This window comes from Anabrus simplex, chromosome 2 (genome assembly GCF_040414725.1).
Source record: "Anabrus simplex isolate iqAnaSimp1 chromosome 2, ASM4041472v1, whole genome shotgun sequence".
NCBI lineage: Eukaryota > Metazoa > Arthropoda > Insecta > Orthoptera > Tettigoniidae > Anabrus > Anabrus simplex.
The window spans coordinates 29,335,489-29,357,908 of NC_090266.1; the positions used below are offsets into that span (position 1 = coordinate 29,335,489).

A 22,420-nucleotide genomic window follows, 5' to 3' on the forward strand; every position below is an offset into this window, starting at 1 on the left:
AATAGCTCAGAGAATGTGTAACGCAATCATATTGCACACAAAGCATCAAAACACATCAGTGAATACATCTCCGTCCTTAAAGAGTACAGTATACGGATATGAATGGCAGCTGAGGAGCCGGTTAACTAGAGTCCTTGTGTGTGTACCTCTGTACGCTAAATAAAGTATTATTCTCCTGAAGAGTGTAGAAACCACTGTAAATATAATTACATTGTTGAAGGTTTTACTGATAATTATGATAATATTTTCATTGCTCACCGTCAAAAAATATCAGCAACTGTTTTGCACACATATATCAGTAATGGAGAAGACTTGTTGAAAATATGCAGAAATGCCTAGGAGCCACCTCAAGTAAGGAATCTGTTCTTCGAAGGCCTGTGTTTACGGTTTCAGTTCAGAAGTTACACTAGCCTGATGCACAAAAGGTTAAGCGACTTCAGACTAACCACTAAAACCGGCGGTGGCGCAATATTGGAGCGTGCATGGCACGAAGGGCAGAGGTGTACTTTCCCATTGCTTTCCTCAATGGGCCACAATGGGCCCTTAAAGCATCATTAGCATTTGTCCTGCGTCATCCATGGCTCAGGATATGTGAATTAGACTGAGTTGTCAGAGATGTTCTGATCTGAGCCAAGATATACAAAAAATAGCAAGAGGCGAGATTTATGGCTTACAAGGATGGCGTTAATATTTGCTAGATTTACGGTAGGTATTCACAACTTTCCAAGGAGGACATAGTTCAGGTATCGTATGTAGTTTATCAGGAGAAAGTAGCACAACGTCACTGTTACAGCAAACGATATACCTTCGAATGCACTCATTATTCTCCTCAAGACTGGTCACGCCTCCCATCCACACATGAATATGCAGTCCATAAGAACAGTTTTAGTTATGTTCAATTTCGTATGCGATGTGTAAAGGAGAAAGAATTTTACCATACCGTACTGCAGGATTGTATGTTTGAATGTCGTATTTACACGCTCTTACAGTATAATGCATTTAATGTCCATTTTCATTTACACCGTCGCATAGCAAAATGAACACAAGGAAAACTGTTTTGATTTTCAATAAATTCTCAAGGGCTTGGAGTTGGAAAGATGTGGCCGTGGCCTTAATTAGGGCACACCCCCGCATTTGTCAGGTGTGAAATTGGGAAACCACGGAAAACCATCTTCAAGGCTGTCGACAGTTGGGGTTTGAACCAACTTTCTCCCGAATGTAAGCTCACAGATGCGCGACCCTAACCACACGTCCAATTGCTCGGTCTTAAACCTCATGATGGTTCAAGCATCATCCCCATTGCGTTAATCATTTTATTCACCATAATGATCCTCAGGTAGACTTAATGCCCATGGGGAAGAAAAGGAAGCAACTACGTTCACTTACTCTCTTTTTATGATTGATTGATTGATTGATTGATTGATTGATTGATTGATTGATTGATTGATTGATTGATTGATTAATTGATTGACTTTTTATTTCTTCTGGAGAGATTTAGTCTACATATTATAAATACAAACATAAAACAAAGACGCTTTGTGTGAGATGGTAGTCTATTAATTAATAATATACAGTTTAAATAACTAAACTGGTAATTTCCTGTGATATTTGGACTATATCAAAACATTCATATTGAGTTCATGTGTTCACTGCGGCTATATATTTTCACGGGATTAACGAAAACATCACACATTTTTTCTGGTATACGCAAAGGCACAGTAATTTCAAGGACTTTTAAAAGCTGTCACTATTTTACAATCTATTAAGTCAACTTAAACTAGCCAGGCAGTCTGAGACTCCAAAAATTTTAACCAGTATCAGGCACTGGAATGAAACATTAAGGCTATAGCAAGGAAGTCGAGAGGCAAGTAGTCAGTAGATAAACTCAGCGACGGTGTGGCTGTGTACAAAGCATTCAGCGGCACGAGTTAATCGATACAAAGGACAATGCGAGCGGTTACTCGGTCAACATTCATTTCATGAAGTACCTATTTTTACCTTTACTTACAGCGCACAAAACGTGTTGATATACGTCGGATTCGTAGGTCATATTTCCAATGGCGTTAACTACACCAAGTGTAGGAAAGGGTGATAATCAAGAAGCCGAACATCATAGGACAGTCAGTTTGACATGTGATATATGTCAACTTTAGGAAAGCACTATTTCAGATTGTATTGGGTATTTTTGCAAAATGAATAACTGGTTCGGTGGAAGGTAGATCGTGTTTAGCAAAGGTATTCCACTGAAGCTCAACTTGTAGGACTCCGGCAAGTTGTAGCAGATATCTTATATCCGGGAGGTCAAACAGACTGTGCCACGATTGACGTATCTATGGCATTTGATACGGTAGATCATGGGAGACTGCTGGTAAAAAGAGTTCAATTGGGCTAGACCAATGAGTGACTAAATGGGTGTCTACGTTTCTAGAAAATACAACTCTGATAATTAGAGTACGTGAATCAATAATCTGATCAGAGTCATGTTTTCTTATATATTATATAACGATGTGACTAAATAAATGGAATCTGAGATAAGGCCCTTTTCTGGATGGTTTTATAATCTATAGCGTAATAAATAACTGACAAGTTTGTGAAGCACTGCAAAGAGACCTATACAATATTATGAGATGGACAGAAGGCAATGATACGTTGTTAAACGGGGTTAAAAGGTCAGGTTGTGAGTTTCAGTAACAGGAATAGCTCTGTCTCTTTTAATTACTACATTGGTGGGGTGGAAGTTTCTTAGGGAGATCACTGCAAATACCTAGGTATTAACGTTATTGGGGTAATCACATCAACGGGATTGGAAATAATGTGTACAGATCTCTGCGCATGGATTTATGAGTATTGAGGGGTTGTTGTAATGATGTAAAGGAGAGGGTATATGACCCTCCTATAAGATCTCAACTAGAGTGCGGTACGTTTCCAGTGTACGGAAACATCACCAGGAATCCATTATTCGAGAAGTGGAAAGAATCCAATGAAATGCAGCACGATTTCAGAGTAAAAAGTAGCGTTACGAATATGTTGCAAAGTTTGGGCTGGGAAGACTTGGGAGAAAGGAGACAAGTTGCTCGACTAAGAGGTATGTTCCGAGCTGTCAGTGGAGAGATGGTGTGGGAGGACATCAGTAGACGAATAAGTTGGGGTGGTGTTTTTAAAGCTAGTAAAGATCACAATATGAAGATAAAGTTGTAGTTCAAGATGAGAAATTGGGGCAAATATTCATTTATAGAAGAGGCCAGGAAAAGAGCAGATAGGGGTCTGCCACATGGCGACTGCCCTATATGCAGATCAGTTGTGACTGATTTGATACTACGAGATTCAACTGTCAGTTTGTAAAAATAATGAGTAACATGGCCCATTATTACTATTATTATTATTATTATTATTATTATTGTTATTATTATTATTATTATTATTATTATTATTATTATTATTATTATTATTACATGGGGTGTTGCTGCTCTGGTTGTGTCCTTGTAGGGCAGACCCTCCGGCAAGGGCGAACGGGGAAATGGCGTATTAGTACCGTGTATGTGTTGATGGGAGACAACCCAAACACCCAGTTCTCGAGCGAAGGGAGATAACCACTTAAAGTTAAAATCCCTTGTCCAGGGTTCCTCAAGACGCTGACCACTAATCCATGGAGCTGGAAAGCACTCGTATCTTCGCATATCCCCTATGGAGGTGAGAAGCACGTACCAGCCCTTCTGCCAATATTAAACATGTGGTTGTGCGAGGAATGGAACTCGGCTAAGTTAGTTTCCACTGATAATCATAAACTGTTCTACTTTCAAAATACAGTAAGTTATTCTAAACCGAGACCACACTGACCCACGTGAGGCCATTGGATCCTCACCCCTAAAACGAGGCCACTTATTACGATAAACTACGTTTTAACCCTTTCAGTCCTGAATTTTCTTTTAAATAAAATAAAAATATTTGATTTGATTTTTGAATTCAGGAGAGCGTTCTGATCATATTTTGTTCAAAAGTTTTTTTGATGTGACCTACAGTTTTAGAGATAATTAATGTGCACAATTGTGTACATCGGGACTCAAGCATCATAAAACAACATATGCAACTTACACAGCATAAGTCGAATGAGTCAAATATTAGCTAGCTCTTGAACATAACTACATTGAACAATAGACAGAAGCTAGGAAACAATGTTTGAACACACATTTACAGTTTTGTGTGGAACTGCAGGAAACAGTTTCTGTCCTTTTGGAGGCAGAGATGCACTTCACACTTCCTACACTGAATCCTTGAACAGCCCGTGCATTTTGGAAATTTGCAGCGACTTGGAGTTCCATCATCATGCAGAGGTAAATGATCAATGGAATCATACTGTATTTCCTTAGCAGGGCGTAATTCTTCTCTTCTTCTTGGTACAACTTGCAAGTCTGAAGCAGCCCCGTCTTCAGAATGACGTACCCTCCTTCTTCCAGAAACCTTTTTCTGGCAAAGTATCAGTCCATCTGCTACCCTGATACGGAGGGAAAGAAGGTCCAGTTGCTGTCTCTTCGGAATTTCCAAGTTTTCTGCATCTCGTCTATATTCGAGCCTACTTTGAACGATCTCAAAATCAACCGCATGAAAAATCATGCGCAAAGTCCATTTGCGGGATCAGATAAAAATCCTATAGCAGCTTATTAGCTGATCAAATAGATCAACTCCTCCCATGCCATGATTATATCTTCTCACTATTTCAGGCCTTCCACTGTGACATATTTATTGTTCTTTTTGTCCCATTGTAGAACTTCATCCACAGTACCTTTGCCAATAAAATTTGAACACAATACGACTGGTCTATTGTCTACCCATTTACACATTGTAAGATCATCAGCACTAGCAATTTCTTCACAAAAACCTCTGTTCTGTTTCATTATAGTTTTATCATCTGAAAATGGGATACTTCTTCCAAACCTGTTTTGTCGGACAGTTCCTGCCGCATAGATACCCATTGATTTTAAAGCTTGAAAAAGGTGGTACGATGAAAAAAGTTGTCAAAGTACAATTTGTGACCTTTTCCATTTGACAATTGTTTAGATAGTTCCAAAACAACAGCAGGGCCTAATCCAAACATTTTACAGGAAGTGGCATTTAGTTCCGTTTGTGGCTCCTTGATACAAAATAAAATCATGAACATGTCCACTTTTTCCACACAGCATGAACATCTTTATTCCCCATGGGTTGGGTTTTCCCTTGATATATTGCTTTGCAGAAAACTTCCCCGTGAAAGGAATCATGTCTTCATCAACACAAACATTTTCTTCAATCTGAAGTTCATTGCACCGATTATGAATGGCTGTGTAAATGGACCTCACTTTGTAAAACTTGTCCTTATTGTCTAATGGAATTTCAAGATTATTTACCAAATGTAAATTGGTTCGCAGTTCAAAGAAACGGTCTCGTGTCATATTTTCTAAAAATGCATTTACTTTGAGGGTTGCATCCCAATACATGCGTATTCTAGGGAATTTCAAACTGCCAGACAATAGGTGTAAACCAAATAAAATTTCTATTTCATCAGCTGTTGTCTGTTTGAAGTATGATTTTCCTTGCTGCAGTGCATACATGTTGGTATTCATTGCCATGCAACTAAATAGATCTTCAGGTACATATCTCTTGAAGTAATGTATTGGTGACAACAATTCCTGTTCTTCAAAACTGGGGGCCTCGTATTGTTCTACAATACAACTCAAAGGCTTTCGTTTCCAACTGATTGTTTCTTTAGGTGTCAACAAAATTCTGGAATAAGCGTCACATGATTCGGTGTAGTTTCCACTGCCTAAAACGTTTTCAGATTCCTCCAGAGATTCATCTACCTGTGCATCTTCGGGAATTGTGTCAGCAAATACGTCATCTCTACTCACTTTGTCAGCTGAAACACGTTTTATCATTAGGTGATCTTGTCTTTGTATAAGTGGTATATCATCATCCTCAACTTAATCTCCAGATAGGCTTAAATCACAATCAGAGTTCTCACCATTTTGCAATATATCTAAAATAGAGTCCCAGTCTTTCTCCACGGTAAGATATTTTTCTCTTCGTACATGACTATTTATACTTGTAGTAGGCTTATCCATATATTGTTGGCCAACTGCATAAAAACTGAATAAGAAACATATAGAAAGGTCAAATATGACCAACAGCCATTGATATTTCTGAAATAAAAAGAAAGAAAACACTGAAAACTAATACATAGCACAAAAACGAAAGTATATGAAGATTATGTTCACTGCTTATTTACATCACTACAGTCCGGTTGTACACAATTGTGTACATTATACTTACCGAATAAAATGAAGTAATAAAGAATCGAATTATATTATTAAAACTGCACTAAACACTACGTAAGTATCCATAGAAACACAATATCACTTTACAATGGCGGTAAACAAACGAAAATCTTCGGAATTACAACACAGAGCGGAAGCAGTAATGGCCACAGAAAACCAGACACATCCAAAGAGAATAAATACTACGCTGTTCAGAAACAAGTAGCTGGAATGCAAAATCAATTTCCGTATTACTAAAATACAAGTACCTAAACATGTAAAAACTGTTTGGATGCTCATAACATTGCTTATAAGCGAACTATAGAGGTAGAAACTTAATGTACACAATTGTGACCAACAGGTCTGAAACGGTTAAATGTCTTGACTTCAAATACAATAATGATTGTAACCAGAAAATTCTAAATCTTGGTTGAGATGGAAGAATTATCACTTGATTTCCAGTCAAATACGGGTGTGAGTTCTTGCGTTAGGGCGGGAGTTGCCATAGAAAAGTAAGAGAGGGTACATTAATTTTAATTTTATTTGTATTTACTGTGAAACTGTTGGCTCCTACTTATGCGACCGGCGTAGCCAAATTTAAACCTGTAATGTCTCCGTAGACAAGCAACACTGGGCGTGGTCTGTCAAGGAAGGTTAGCCTCGTGTTGTTAGTCAGAAGAGATGCAGAAATGAACTGGAAATCATGCTTCGAGTAAACTCTGGCTCAGGATTCCTGATAAATCGGCCCTTAGTCTAGTCTGGGGCATGGTCCAGGTGTGAAAAAGGCATTTATTCGTAGAACTTGGGCTGGCGAATATGAATACGAAGGTGCTCGGTATGCACCCTTTTGAGCACACCAGGAGGTTTATAATAGCTAATGGCAACAAATATCGTCCCTTAAGAAAAATTCCGTCTGTAGGAATGTATGCTCACATGAAGTTCTTATCCACTCCTCAGTACTTTAGGTTAACATTCCTTTGCACATACGCATAGGAAAATGAACACAATGAAAATTGTTCCGATGGATTCCATATGCATATGTGGCTGGGAGGCGTCTTAAAGAAAATAATAGATAGGAAGAGCATTGGCACATGTGGGGTATATATTCTTATACGAGGTGATGTTACGAGATAAAAATCAACTTTCTCTCCACTAGTTTAAATGTGTATGACACTAGACGTTTTATTGGATGCAAAAATACTATATTCATAGGATTATGTACTCACTAATACAATAATTTGTCAAAATTTATTCCATTTTTCTACAGTGTTGATTTGCAATCACGTATATGAACTTGTTGTAACTCACTGTTAAATTATTGAGAGCAAACATAACACAAAATGCAGAGTTAATTAATTTTTGGCGCCTAAGACATTATTCATCCGGAATTGATATTCAAAGCAATTTTAGTGGTATTCAATAACGCTGGGAGTGCGATGAAAAATGGTTATTGTTCACGGGCGGCGCCATCAGGCGTCATCACCGCCAACTGTTAACAAATCCCCTGTTCTATGGATGCAATTCCTGATAATGGGAGGTAGGGGATGTTCAATGTAGGTTATGGCTTTTATTTAACCATCCGTGCTTGGCAATGAATATGTCAAGGAATCCTAGACTAGCAAGATGAATTTCAGTTTCACTGAAGTTCACTAAGGAACCGATTTTCGTGACAAGCTAACATATTTCTTTATTTAATACAAATGTTATCGGTTTTACATCCTTCAATTACGTTACAGATAAACTTTGTCCCTCAGGAGTTCCCTGTCGACATTAGAAAGCACCACGAAATACCTCCGTTAGAGTGGCGATCGAACCTGCCACCTAGGCACTCTACCATCTGATCTACTCATGTTTTTTTTTATTTTATGTACTTCTATTGAGGAATCTTAATCATCCAATTCCAGCATTTCGACAGAGTGTCCTGGAGTGGCTCACGTCGAGGTGGATTCTATTCTGTATTCCTTGCGACTGATCACTTTTAATAAGTGTAAATTAAATGCTAGTCCCATGGTAATTCAATTTCAACTTTATTTACTTTAAATACGTATATGGCATAATTTCGTATATTACTGCCAACACTTTTTCCAGCCCGTGATATATTTCATTATTCTCCTGAACACTGTTATTTTAGATATAAGATGACACTGAAAAGCAACATTTCAATGCAGAAATAACCCATGCGTTGTTTTAAAGGATCCTAACCAGAGGGGCAGCCGTGAGGACACCATATGTTAGATCTGTGATGGTAGCTGCAGTTAAAATTTTCTCATAATTTGGTAGAGACGGTCAGCACATCACATAATTCCAAATTAATTTTGACAAAAAGGAACTGCATCCCATTTTAAGACTGACAATTCCAGCTCCGAAACAGTCATTGCGGTGGTCATGTTCCTTCGTCGCTACAGACCCGGTGATTAATGAGCGTATAATTACATCTTGTTGTATCAATGTGTACACTTCCGAAAAATGTTTTCATGTGAGGAAGGAGTGAGTGTCGCCTGTCAATCATGGTGAGTCACCCCATTCTAATTGAAGAAACTTATTTTTTGGTGTAGTTGAAACAAAATGACATCGGACCCAGGATAGTACTTCCTTTCTTTGACAATGAAACGTTTAGCGCAATTCTACAAACTTCTTAATATTAGAAGTGCAATTTCACCAGAATTTCTTGATTTAAAATAAAACCGAAACAGAAAATCTTGAAAGATACATGGTTATTTAGCGTAATCACAAACATCTCAAAAAATCCGTTGGTATTTCAAGTTTGTAATTCCTTTCCTTTCTTGTAATAGGGCGAATTTTTGGTCCACAGTCTGAGCCATGATGAGCTGATAAACTATTTAGATTTCCATTTTCCAATTGGATATTTATCCAAAAATAATTCTTCAGTGGGGATTACTTTATTATCTGCTTGCGTACCACCCAGACAATTGAGGTTTAAATTCCAGTAACTAGACAGTGTGATTTTCATTTGAAAATCAATATGGTGTCAACAGAGTATCTGGTCTTAAAGCTAGGTCAACACTAAAAGCGATTCAGGGTGACTCTAATGGTGACAGACGCACGAGGGATAAGCTAAAACGGGGGTAAATTTAGTTCGAGGGTACGTAAGTTGTATCCTGTGAAGGGCTGTGCACTCACTTGAATCCTTTAAGGTATCTATTTGTAAACAAAGTGCTGTATAACATAAAAGTCACATACCCTGTGTACGTTGAACAAACATTGAACATGACGTTTATTGACTCAGGGCTGACATATACCCGGCAAGTTACGTCTATGCTTTTTTCACCTGAGATATTTCACCAAACTAACTTTTAACCCACTGAAGATACCGATATTATTTCTTAATATTCTAAGAAGTTTTTAAGGGCCTCGTAAAATATTGTGCTGCGTGTTTCTGTGGGATTATTAATAACGTAGATTCTGACACCAAATTGTTATTCTTTCAACGGAATACAGTAATGTTCGTACTATTACAATAGTAGGCGTGTAATTTAATATTTTTGTTATTGTTCGTTGTTTAAAGGGGACTATTTAAATACATCTATCTGTGTTTATAGTGGCTGAGAGTAGGTACTGACACGCAAGCTGTTTCGTTATTGTGATATCAGCTTCACAACTGAGGAGACTCTATTCATAAGGTACTATTTTCACTTCCAAACAATAAATCATTGTTTCGTCCACATGCTTTACATAACTTCAATATTATCGATTGCCGTGAGCAATGCAGATCAGAAAGACGTCATGCCAAACCCGATCAGATGTACATCCCACAGACAGCAGACAACTATACATGCAAGCATATCGTCGCTGCTCTGCCTATCCATTACCTCCCTTGAGATTGGTTACGCCAACCAGGCACATATTGATATGCAGTCCATCCGAACAATTTTCGTTGAGTTCATATTCCTATGCATGTATGTAAATGAAAATGAACCTTACTGTAGCAATGCATGTTTGCTTGGTATATTTAGGCAGTCCTAGAGTACGATATATTTAAGGTACAGAGTCGGGAGGCATCTCCCATGTCCACATGCCACATGTCGTTGCACCAGCTACTTTGACTATATTGATACAGGGCGGCACTACAGACTCAGCGCGTTTACCGTCAAACAAGGGCTATTTTGTAATGCCCTGAAATCTTGCTAGTGGCTTTACGTCGCCCCGACACAGATAGGTCTTTTGGCGACGATGGAATAGGAAAGGCCTAGGAGTTGGAAGGAAGCGGCCGTGGCCTTAATCAAGGTACAGCTCCAGAACGTACCTGGTGTGACAATGGGAAACCACGTAAAACCATTTTCAGGGCTGCCGACAGTGGTATTCGAACCCACTATCTTCCGGATGCAAGTTCACAGGCAGTGCCTCTAACCGCACTGCCAACTCGCCCGTTGCTGAAATCTTGGGAATGAGGCCTGAAGACGAAAGAAAGGCTGTAATTTGAGAATAGTGTCTCTACGGCAAGGTTCAACGTTAATGTCTTGATGAAACATAATAAACTATGGCAGTCTGTGATATCAGGTTTCCAATATCGGAAGAAAAACCTTTCCAAGTGCTAGATCTTCTTCAGTGGTGCGGGGAGTAATTCGAAGTAAGTCGATGATTTTCCCTGGCGGAATGTCCTCAAGTCGCGCTGTATCGATAGGCGTGGTCCACGAGTCAAGAATGACACCTGAGTACGGGAGGAAGGCTTTTCTAAACCACTCTCTTTTCCATCTTCCCCGACTCTGTAGCTGTGACAATAACCTTATCAAATTGAAACATACATTGACTTAGCAAATGTTATGGGATAGTCACCTAATAGCGTGTGGGGCCTCCTCTGGCCCCGCGAACTGCAGTGAGACGCCGTGGAAGTGAGTCGACAAATCCCTGGTAGTTCTCTGGACGCAGCTGAAACCAAATCGTTTGCAGAGCGGTCGCCAATGCTGGTCTGCTCGTGGGTGCAGAATCCATGGCACGGAACCTGCGTTCCAGAATATCCGAGATATGCTCGATAGGGTTCATATCGGGGCTCCTGCGTGGCCATGGCAGTCGTTGGACCTCGCTACATGTTCCTGGAACCATTCTCGGGCGACGTGGTAGCGATGTGGCGGCGCGTTATCATCTTGAAACACTGCAGAACCGTTTGGGCGCTTGAAGGCCAAAAATGGGTGGAGATGGTCTCCGAGCAGCTCAACATACCGCGTACCATTCAAAGTATCTTCCAGAACAACTAGGGGGGCCATTCCATTCCAGGAAAAAGCACCCCAGACCATAACAGAGACACCAGCGCCCTGGACCACACCTTCGAGGCAGGCGGGATCCATCGCTTCATGTGGTCTGCGCCATACACGGTGCCTCCCATCGGCATGGTGCAGTTGAAATCGTGATTCGTCCGACCATATCACGTTACGCCATTGTTCCAGTGTCCATCCCTGGTGACTGGCGATAAATGCGCGTCGTCGTGCCCGATAACGTTGGGTTAACAGTGGAACCCGTGTGCGGCGCCGGCTCCCATACCCCATAGAACCCATGTTCCTATGGACTGACCACTGGTAGACGTGTCTAGCACGGCCTGTGTTGAATTGAGCCGTGATTTGTTGCACGGTTGCCCTTCTGTCACTATTGACAATCCGTCTCAGATGTCGCCGGTCACGGTCATCGAGGGTGGCTGGACGGCCGGTCGTTCGTCTGTTGTGGACGGTGACACCCGCATTCAACCATTCACGATACACCCTGGACACGGTTGATCGTGTGAAGCCGAATTCCCGCACCACTTCCGAAATCGCACTTCCCATCCGTCGGGCACCGACCACAGTACCCCGTTCGAACGGTGTCAGCTCACGACGACGTTCCATGTTACACCTGTCACATGCACAGCCACTGCTCATAAGGTCTCCTATACAATGCTGCTGGCACGGGGGGGGGGGGGCGTGTGGTGCACAGAGAACACACCTGCGCATCAGATCTCCGCTATCCCATGACATCTGCTCAGTCAGTGTACTTTTCAAAACAATTTGTCCGAAGCTTCCTGCAGGCTCCTGAAGGAGATTGAATAATTTTGTCAACATGCTGAATACTGGTGCTACAGTGTGCGTGTGACTTTCACCAACAATACACAGGGTCCGCTTGGACAACATTTTTCGCTCAAATACACTCTCAATCCTCCATATTGTATCGTCCACTGGCTGTCTTCAAGCATTGTCAGTTACTACATCATCGTCATTATTATACATGGGTTTGTTAAACCAGTTTCCGTTTGTGGTTTAACGTCGTCGCGCTAATACATCGAAAGTTTTCGGCGAAGCGAGAAAGGGAAAGGGCTAGGATTGGAAAGGTACCGCCCGTGATAGGATGCGCAGAAATCACTCTTTATAGACGATGTCCTTGGAAAATTTTCAGAACCCACAATCCCAAGACCTGATCCTAATATTTCGTCGTTGAACCTCGAAATACCGTTATGTGACGATGTTGAGTGGCGAGATACTGACTCGCAGGGCATATACATGTCATGCAACTCTGAAAATTACATGACAGAGTTCTCATATAGCGGACATTCAAGTTGCAACGACGATTTCCGTTTTTACTTTCTTTCCTTTCTACCTTCCTGAAAGCAAGAATAAAACTTCTCGTATTTCCCTGCACACGTCTTTCTTCCAGTTCAATTTTCAATCGGATTTTCTCCCTGCTTCTTCCGCATTTAATGTAGTGGTTCCGATACAACAAACTGAAAGTGCCTTTGGACGTTTGTGAATGGCTGCCGTTTCTTGCCACCTTCAGAGTTTCATCCCTTGAAAGCGTTGCTGATGTTTGCCTTCTTAGGTTTCCTTTATGGACTAAGATTACAGCAGGAACTCCGTTATTTACAGACCTGTTGCACAACTAGATTCCAAAAATTCGTGTTGGAGTCTCGAACTCTGTCCTTCATAGCAGCTCTCAGTATCACTGCTGTTCTCATTTACACCAAGAAACTTCTCTATAAAGCGATGCATGCTTGTTTGATTACTGTCAATTAAAACAATTGCAAAATGACCCATTTCCTGTTTCGAACGTTTTTTCTCACAAAAACGCTCAGTGCGAACTATAACATGTAATCAGGGTTTTGCTGTAAGGAACACATTGGAACTAAAACATTTTATTTGAAACAACCCTCAAAAGAAACTATATTACTTGCTGTTAAACTGATCTGATAGAACTCACCCTCCAGTTTATCTATCACCGTTCCCCCGCGCGCCCTCAACCTGCTCATCTCTAAAGATAATAGGCAACTTGATGTCTTTGGAGTGTACAGACCGGGAAATGGTAGCGCTGACGCTGATTCAGAATTATTCGATAAGATAATCAGCTATGTTGGAAATGATATGCAATGTCAATTGGGAAGGTAATGAGAACGACAGGAAGCATGAACAACAAATGGCAAATAAGTAAATATGAGAAGGGCAGCTGATTCAGAAAGTGATGGAACAAACTAGAGGAAAGAATATTTGCGATGTGGTGCTGATAAAACCAGATGAGCTCTATAGAGAAACCGAAGTAATAGATGGTATTAGTGATCACGTAGCTGTTTTTGTCGTATTTAAAAAAAATGTGAAGGAAAGGAAGGTATTAAAATTAAGACTATTTATTCAATACCATATTGCTGATAAAACAGGCATGAGGCAGTTTTTAAAAAGTAACTATGATCGCTGGAAAATGGTAAATAAAAATGTAAACAGACTCTGGGATTGTTTTAAAGCAATTGTTGAGGAATATGAAGATAGCTTTGTACCTTTAAAGGTGGTAAGGAATGGTAAAGATCCACTATATTATGACAGAGGAGTAAAGAGACTAAGAAGGAGGTGAGGTCTGGAACGAAACAGAGTTAGAAATGGTTATGAAAGTAAGGAGAAATTGAAGGAACTTACTAGGAAATTGAATCCAGCAGAGAAGTCAGCTAAGGATAAAATGATGGCAAGCATAATTGGTGGTCAAACATATTTTAGTGAAAAATGGTGTTGTGAGATGGACGGTGGGCAATGGTATGATGATAAACGGGGTTAAGAGTCAGCCTGTGAGTTTTTATTACTGCGTTGATGAGGTGAAAGTTCCAGTTGGGGATCATTGTAAGTACCTAGGTGTTAATATAAGAACAGACCTTCTTTATGGTAATCACATAAATATGATTGTTAATACAGAGTGCAGATCGCTGCACATGGTTATGATGGTATTTAGGAGTTGTAGTAAGGATGTAAAGGAGAGGGCATATAAGTCTCTGGTAAGACCCCAACTAGAGTATGGTTCCAGTGTATGGGACCCTCACCAGGATTACTTGATTCATGAACTGGAAAAAATCCAAGGAAAGCAGCTCGATTTGTTTCCGCAAAAGAGTAGCGTTACAAAAATGTTGCAAAAATTTAAGCTGGGAAGACTTGGGAGAAAGGAGACGAGCTGCTCGATTACGTGGTATGTTCCGAGCTGTCAGTGGAGAGATGGAGTGGGAGGACATCAGTAGACGAATAAATTTGAGTGGTGTCTTTAAAAGTAGGAAATATCACAATATGAAGATAGAGTTGGAATTCAAGAGGACAAATTGGAGCAAATATTCATTTATAGGAAAGGGAGTTAGGGATTGGAATAACGTACCGAGAGAGACGTTCAATAAATTTCCAATTTCTTTGAAATAATTTAGGAAAGGCTACGAAAGCAACAGATAGGGAATCTGCGACCTGGCGACTGCCCTAAATGCAGATCAGTATTGATTGATTGATTGATTGATTGATTGATTGATTGATTGATTGATTGATTGATTGATTGATTGATTGATTGATTGATTGATTGATTGATTGATTGATTGATCGATCAGCAGGTATGGTGGCAGCCCAGTTGCCGTCGCACGTACTGTTTGGTCCACGTTTTGCTGGTCTTCAATATCAAACCAGCAGCACATTTTTTTGTTACATCACGCGAAACCATCCAAATGAGAGGTGGGTGTCGGTACGGTAATTTTCAGTACTTCCCTCGTGAGTGTGGAGTGCGCCGAACGCACTTACGACACGGACAATGGACATACTTATGTCGTCTGTCATCTCGACATAACAAGGTGCTAGTGAGTGCCTGCACGCGGCTTGTATAGCAGCCCATGCCGCACTCACAAGCTGAATCTCGTCAACGTACACGAGGGTAACTGAGTCATACTGAGGGTTAAAGAGAACGGAACTGTCCTCTCTTCGATCATGAGATACTACTTCGTGTTAATAACCAAAGCTGGTATTCTTAAAGACGAAAGGAGTTCTCATTTAAATATTTATTCAATTATTTCCAAGCCTATCCTTTGAACATTTTTGAAACAGATATTTTATTAAAATTACACGGCTAACAAATCATCGCAGCGGGAGCAATACCGTGTACCTGACAATGCGATTTCCATTCATTATTTTCCTTAAGAATGGCCACACCTCCCAGCCACATAGGCTATGGATATGCAGTCCATGAACCTTAAATGCAGTATATTGCAGGAACATGTGTTTGCATGACGTATTTGTGCACTCCTACTGTGTAATCTATTTCAGGGTCATTTCCATTAGACACTAGCATAGGGAAACATTGTTGTTGTTTTTTTTGTTTGTTTCTTGCTAGTTGCTTTACGTCGCACCGACACAGATAGGTCTTATGGCGACAATGGGATGGGAAAGGCCTAGGAGTTGGAAGGAAGCGGCCGTGGTCTTAATTTAGGTACAGCCCCAGCATTTGCCTCTACGGGCACGGCCAATTCGCCCGGTAAACATCGTTCTGGTGGACTGGATATCCATATGTGTTTGGGAGGCGTGAGCAGTCTTAAGGAAAAATAACGGCTAGGAAGAATACGCTGCATTGCTCGATCAGCGACGAAATGTCTAAACAGTGGTTGTTCTTCAAGGGTCAGCCATATTCAATTGGTTACTTGTGATGCTCATTGTTTAGTAACACGATGTTGCGTATCTCTCATTAACGTGTATCCGTTATTGTATTTCATAGTAATCATCAAAACGTACGGTATATCTGTTGCGTGTAAATGGTAATAATTTGACTACATTATAAGTATCCGGGTGTGTTGTAAAGGATAGGGCAAGGAGTATTGAATGCGAGTAATCCGTTTTGTTAAAGGCCAGTTAGTGATGGAAATACTGTCCTGCCGTATTAATAAATAGACTATATCGGAATTTCAAGGATCCGTTTGTGCGTTTTGAACAAGCGTGCCGTCTTCTCTAAATAGATAATTCGTCAGAGTTCCGTTCGAAGAAGGGGTGGTAATGGATCCGTGCTTTATCAGAACTGTCGTGAGTAAACTTGCCCACAATCTCGCCGCCATTCTACGAGAAACGTTAAAGGCAGCAACAAAGTCCTCTACATAGAGACGGTGAATATCTGTAGAGAACTCAAAGTTCACCTTAGCACTGGCAAGGGGTTAATGACTAATCAAGACATCCTAAATTTAACGATAATCATATTTTTTGTCGTAAAATCCTTCTTAGTATTATAATTCATTGCTGCGAAATAGCTGGGCGGTTCAGACCAGTTATATTATGGTAGCATGTATGTTGTTCTATTTTTATGTTACATAGTATTTATACCAAAAATAATAAGAGAATTTCGCGCGCCTCAAATCTATTTGATTTGCACGTGCAGTATATCGTCGTGGCACCTTGAAGTTCTGCTATGTGACAATACTGACCCGAACCCATATAAAGAAGTGGTCGAGTTCAAAGAAAAGTGAACCTTTCTGGTTATCACATAGCGGTTTCTCGAGCTGCCGTCAGGATACGTCAGAACTGTAATCCTTTTGTATCGATCGTTTGTAATGGAAGATAAAATATTATGTTGTGTGAAATTTTAGCCATCTGTACGTGGGAGTGCATGCTATAAATGTAATTATGACGTGGCAAACATCCGTATTCCTGTCCAGAATCACTGAGTTGATCATCATACCAAGTTTCGTTGTAGTCGGTCTTGTAAGTAAGATACACCTGTTACTGAGTGATCGAAGACTGAGGCTATATACCCGTCTAGAATTTTCGTTTCTAAATTTCAAGGCTTTATAACAGTCTTCTTCCTCAGTCTGTTGGAAATAATTTATGAATAAATGGAAGTAAAAACTACCGTAAGATGAGAACATATGATAACAGAATTATACCTGAAAAGAAAAAATAATTATATACATAGATTTTCTGTTTCCCTGGCTGAGTGGCTGCCCTTCCGACTCCAACTTGGCAGGTTCGATCCTGCATCATTCCGTTGGTATTTGAAGGTGCTCAAACACGTCAGCTTCGTGTCGGTAGACTTACTGCAACGTTATAGAACTCCTGAGGGACTAAATTCCGGCATTTTGCTTTCTTCATAAACATTTAAAGCTGTTAGTGGGACGTAAAGCAAATAATATTAAAAAATTATTAGATTACTTTTTTGCTATAATTCTATTATCATATATAGCTTCTAAATGTACTTACTCATAAGTTAGTTTCGCCAGACTGAAAAACGTAACAGAGTGGAAACTGAAAAGAAGTGGATTCGCGATGAGAAATGGAGCCCGTCCTTTCTTTCTAGTGAAGGAAGTGGGTGGTCTTCAACTCAACGTCATTGGAGCAGCAAGAGGAAATAGTATTCTTAAGACCTAGAAGAGCAACCGTTGGCAAGTTGTAAGAAGTAATGTCTATATTTATTGAGAAGTCAGAGTATATTCTTAGTGGACTGCAATATCCCAGGATGGTTGGTATACATGGTAACACAATTATACTCGGAATAATAGGAAGAATAAACATACAAGTTCTAGAAATTCTCCTGAAGCTGATATTCACAATGATGTGTTGAGTACTGTCCATGGATATGTTGTACTGCTCTAAATGGCAATTCCATATGAAATCAATAATCGACAGAGAGACATTTTAACATGGAAATAGAAATATGTAGCTCTCATCGGAGTCTGAAACGTAAAATATGTGTGGTCGCCGCCAATGGTTTCATTTGTTAAATATTCAATCGTTTGCATGGGTAAATTGTCACACAAGATCGTAGCGTTAATGATGTCCTGAAAACTAACTTATTGCCACCACATATTCCCCATTATTCTCCCCTCTTTCTTGTCAACGTACGACCCGGCTGAAGATTGCCACGTTCTTATTAATAATTAAACGAATAGGCACGATCGGTCGACATGGATTGATTCTACGGTGGTGCATTTTCTGTCAAATGACCTACATTTTTAGAGTAGACGGGAGAGGCAGTCTGACGGGTCCAACACGACATGAGCCCATGGCTATGAAGTCGGATCGATAAAGACAATGTTCGTTGGCTGGCGACTGGACAACAGGCCATATAATAAAATAGCGTAGTAAGACCGATGTGGTACCGGAGCTATGTAATAATAATAATAATAATAATAATAATAATAATAATAATAATAATAATAGGTTTCCGGCCTTAGTGGTGGTTAGAACGCTGGCATTCTGAGCCATAGTTAACAGACTTGACCCTGACACACGCCAGATGTAAGCCTCGTGTGGGAACAAAATTCTGGCACCTCGGCGTCTCCAAAAACCATTGGAAAAGCATTTAGAGGTACCTAAAATTATTATAAATATTACGTTGTGGAATATATTATTAAATCTAGATTCATTTTCTCCAGTATAGTCGCACACGCACTTAGATAGTTGGTTGATTGACGAGAAAGCGTGCGAGCAATTTCACACAATGTTGCTGCTTAGATTAACTGATTACTATTCATTCACTATTCATGCATTCAAAGAATTATCCACAGTCTGTCAGTCTCCAGTGATAAGAACCGAAAACTATGAAAACGCAGCAGCAGTCCATGAAGGACTGAGGCATGGGTGCAATTTTCTCCCATGTACTTTTCAATGTTTATTTAGTACAGAAGGTAAAGTAAATCAACGAGGGGTTTGGAATGGGAATCAATATCCCAGGAGAGGAAATGAAAATGCTGAGATTTGCCGAATACGCTGTTATTTATGTGAGTCTGCAGAAGATCTGGAGAAACTGCTGAATGGTAAGGACACAGTCTTGGAGAAGAAGTACAAGATGAAAGTAAATAAATCGAAAACAAAAGTAATGGAGTGCGGTTGAACGAAGTCAGGTGACGCAGGAAAAAATAGATTAGGAAATGCAGTGTGAAATTAAGTAGACTAATATTGTTGCCTGGGCAGTGCAATACGTAATCATGGCAGGAGTAAGAAGACTAGCACATGCAAAGAAGAATTTTCTTAAGAAATGAAATTTTCTCACTTTGAACATGAAAATGATGTTTTTGAATACTTTCATCTGGAGCGAAGCATTGTATGGAAGGGAAACATGTAAGGTATTTTTTGATAAAGGAGCATACTGAAAGTAGATCGAATCACGAATTAAGGGATACTGAATCGAATTGTGACAGGAGAAAGATTTGATGAAATTTGATCAGAAGGACACGACTTAGGACACCCAAATATTGTTCAGTTTGTTCTTGAGAGAAATGTAGAAATGTAGGCTGTATGAACGGCAAGGGTGGACCAAGGAATGAATGTGACGAATATATTAGAGTTGATGTAGGCTGTAGCAGTTTACCACACGATAGGATGACATCGAGCGGTACATTAAACCAGTCTATGGACTGATGACTCAGACAACAACAACATTTTATATATGATCGTTCTCTCTTCTTACAATATATTGTGGTTGGCACTACGCTAGGCTTTGGAATTCTGCCGTAAATAAACGTATCTTTACTATCACGTACTGCTTCTTATGATAGACGATCTCCCAGTTCCTACATGTGCCTTCATATATGTCTGTATCTATGTTTTGTTATTTCTTTCACGACGCACTGACAGAGACAGGCCTTATGGGGACGACGGGAGAATACTGGGCTAGGACTGGGAACGAAGTCACCAAGGACCTAATTAACGTTCAGTCCCAAGATATTCCCGATGTGAAAATGTGAAACCACGGAAAACCATTTGGAGGGCTGCCAGCAATTGGGTTCGGACCCACGACGTCCTTAATGCAAGCTAACCACGCAGCCAACTCGCTCGTTATGTTCCGCCTAGAAAATGCGATGTGTGATAATATGTCTGCTCAGAACTCTGACTAGAAAGGTTTTTTCACCTAAGATCCAGTATTACATGGATTAGATCAATGAAATTTCGTTTTAAGTGATAAATGTGCCGCGGGTCAGTATTTCTACCGTGAACATTGTCACACAGCGGCATTTCGAGGCGCAATGACGATGCAACCTTTTCAGCTATTTCATTTTGCTCACGAAGTTCTTGAACTAGGATGGAGGCTTCACAATGGGTGGAAAGCTTAATAGTGAACAACCTGACATATGTTGGTGGGTATGGTATCTACCTTGGCTCCACTGTAGCAAACTCCGGCAAGTTCAAAGAATTGCGTTCACCAGAAACCGGCGAACATCTGGAATTATGGTCATATATCCAGGTCATTGCAATTGTGACTCGTCACCTCTCTCATATTCGTCAGAAACATGCACAGCAAACAAGCATGACCAGTGCCACGATTCATTAGAGGTGTGGTACTACTAATGGATGTCGCACTTCATGGACAGCGCACATCACACTAACGATTCCATACTGAAGGAATTGCAAATTTCAACACGATTGTCCGGTAGAATTCGGCAACTATCACTGAGATTATTCGTCCACGTGTGGAGAGCAAGTTCCTTAGGAAAGCAGGCTATATGGGCACATTGGAAGGCTCGTGGCATTCGAGGACAAACTCTAAGTGGGCTGCCTATCCTCTGAGGAGTGTTCACTTAGCTTGCACCTTGTTGATACATGGTGGCCAATGGCTTCGGGTGGACCACTCTAACTTCTTCTCGCCTAGAGCTTCCATGGTTGTCTTTTATTGCTAACTAAGGAGTGTTTTCACAATGTTTAATTTATTTAATTGTTCAAATTAAGTAACTTATTGTGAAATTTAAATTCGATTCATTATTCGATTTTGTGCCTAGAAAATTTCGTACACCTTGCTCTACAAGAAACATGATAACATGGTCACTTCGTTCTGACTTCTGCAATATGATGGATTTGGATGATTTCTAAATATTTGAAAATCTTACGAGCCTTTGTACTGAGCCGTATCCTGCCAGCCCATAATAATAATTAGAGTATTATTTGACCCAATATGTAAAATTTATTCATAAAAGTTACAGTCTAACATGTTAAAGCATCGTATCCCAAGATAGTTGATACCGGATGTTGAGCAAGACAGTGAGTCGCTGAATATTGCTTCATATTTCCGTATGACCGTGAGAAAGGGTGGCGTAACCAAGCGCTGGCAAGGATCGACACGTGTATTAGATGCTGACCAAGCAAGATATTTCAGCCAATGGGAAATTAAGGACTTGGGAAACATGGAGGCCACACCGCGCCAAATCTTACTTCCAGAATGACCAGCGTGCTCAGTTGCTAAAGTCAGTTTCTGTCGGTAATCGGTTTTCCACAGTTTCTGAAGTCAGATATATTTGTAAAAGTAATATAAAAATTGGTAGAAGCGATTTGCTAGTGTTTGAGCTGTGTTTTGTAAATATATCACAACAAATATTGTGTCATCATATACGACGAATTTTCGGATTGGTGGTTGGTTCAGACACCCGGGAACCCCAGTATTGGAATGGCGTCACCGAAGCCTCCTCAGTAACCCAAGCTCTGGAGAGCGTCACTCTGTGTTAAATGCTTGGATAGTGCGGAAGCACAAACTCTGAATTGGTGATCGTGATTAACGTGGTGTTATTCCAGTAATAGTAACTGGTTTTAAATGATATTTTAAATTGTGCAGTTGGAAGATTTTACTGTTCTTGAGTAAATGGAATAGTATATTTTGGCAGAGTTTACTTTCAATATATAAAGACGGTGCTTAGTGACCGATGTGTAGCAAGTGTAGTGGAGACGTGCTATTGTTTCACTACTTCGCGACGGGCGCGTTTCGCGAGGAACTTCCATAGCGAACCGTGTGCTGCTTTTTAAACTGTATTCTCACCCTTTAAGTGAAGTGTGTATTATATATCAGTGTGTTTAGCTGATCTTGTAAAGAGAAAGGTTATTTCGGCTCGTAGCATTAAGCAGCGAAGATATTGTCAACCATAGTCTTCTGTGTTCCAGTGGATTATTTCCAGCAAGATGATGGCCATG

The 22,420-nt window shown here is 40.2% G+C and overlaps 1 pseudogene; it reads right to left on the reverse strand.

Moving 5' to 3' along the window:
- Positions 1–4,188: 4,188 nt before the first annotated feature.
- On the reverse strand, positions 4,189–5,909 carry LOC137498432 (piggyBac transposable element-derived protein 3-like; annotated as a pseudogene).
- Between the last annotated feature and the right edge of the window lie 16,511 nt (positions 5,910–22,420).